The sequence below is a fragment of the Rhagoletis pomonella genome, unplaced genomic scaffold (assembly GCF_013731165.1).
Source record: "Rhagoletis pomonella isolate Grant_MI unplaced genomic scaffold, Rhpom_1.0 Rhpom_scaffold_25453, whole genome shotgun sequence".
Classification (NCBI taxonomy): Eukaryota; Metazoa; Arthropoda; class Insecta; order Diptera; family Tephritidae; genus Rhagoletis; species Rhagoletis pomonella.
In genome coordinates, this window is record NW_023483926.1 from 1 (window position 1) to 1592 (window position 1592).

The 1592-nt window shown below is 35.8% G+C and overlaps 1 long non-coding RNA gene across 1 annotated transcript; it reads left to right on the top strand.

Moving 5' to 3' along the window:
- Positions 1–197: 197 nt before the first annotated feature.
- On the top strand, positions 198–616 carry LOC118732705. Its single transcript, XR_004992179.1, has 2 exons — positions 198–258; positions 324–616. It is a non-coding gene; the product is annotated as an uncharacterized LOC118732705 (long non-coding RNA).
- The last annotated feature ends 976 nt before the right edge of the window (positions 617–1592 follow it).

Consider the following 1592-nt stretch of genomic DNA (forward strand, 5'->3'; position numbering starts at 1 on the left):
GACGCTTTCGCATTTTCATTTGACGCTTTCTCATTTACAATTGACTAATCTGATTTCCAAACGACGCTTTCGCATTTACAACTGGAAATGGTGTAGTTCATCATGACCTTCTTGAATCTGTTTAAACGATTACGGTATGTCTTGGATCAATGTATGTAGCTCGATAGAGAACACTCTTCGGTTTTCTTTTCGCCGGGAGTCTCAGTTGTTTTACACTGGCGGAAGAACTACTTTACGATTAAAAAGTATATAAATCAAGTATGTTAAAAATATGCATATATATAAATTACTTGGATATTTCATTAATAAAGTGCCGCGTTTAGCGCCATATTCCCCCATGCTAAACCCCATTGAAATAATCTGGGGAAAAATCAAAATGCATGTAAAGGGGCACATCTCAAACCCAGTCATAAATGGGCCAAACCTTGTTGAACAACGGCTGCAATATTTGGAGAAGTTGGTGGAGGAGACTGCGCGAGAGAATTTCAGCACGCAACATCTTTCCATGAAAATGCTTTATCTTTACAAGATATGCAAGTTGGGACATAATAAACTTGCATTTTTAATAACATCTAAATAATTTCTGAATAAAAACGAGTTTCTCATTTCCAAATGACCCTTTCTCATTTACAATTGACTATTCTCAATTCCAAAAGACGATTTCGCATTTTCATTTGACGCTTTCTCATTTACAATTGACTACTCTAAATTACAAATGACGCTTTCTCATTTACTATTGACCTTTTCTCATTTACAATTGACTATTCTCAATTTCAAATGACGATATCGCATTTACAATTGACTATTCTCATTTCCAAATGACGCTTTCGCAATTTCATTTGACGCTTTCTCATTTACAACTGGAAATGGTGTAGACCCTTAGCCGACATTACTAGTTCTAGCTCAATACCCAAGCAATGCTTTCAACTGTCCAGTTTTACACGGCGATGTCATTGGCGGTGGCAATTGTCGCCCAATGCATTACTTTGCAACCAGTTTTTAACCGGTCCCGTTTTGGACAGTTTTTCTTTTATAAGCAAACGTATTTGAGATTCGATTTTTGGATATTTTTTTTCGATTTTTCTTATCTTGTACAGATTCCATTTTTGTTACATATTTTATTAAAAAAAAAAATATTGTAAGCTGCATGCAATAATTTGAATTCATTAAATTTGAAAACTCACAACTGCCTCCACCCCGATTTGAACTCGCAACTAACGATAGTTGAGTCGGAGGTCTTCTCGCTGGGGTAATTTCGTATTGTACGAGTAGTGAGCATTTGCAAATTTATACCGCAAGTTTCAACTGTCCCGCTCTGCATTCCTTTTGAATTAGTTCAGAGATATTTCTGAGATATGTAGTTCGGAACTAGCGCTTTGCCAGACTGTCTCTAAATTTTACTGCAGGGCTCTTATGCATTCACAAGTTATAGGCTTTCGATGCTTTCTCCTGGTACGAAAAAACGCATGCTTGTTTCGTTGGTGCGTGGTAAACATTGATCCCTTATGGATTGACAGGCAGCTAAAATTTAAAAAATTGCATCTTTTTCCTAAATTTATTATAATAAGTAATTAAAAATGTTTGTAAACCAT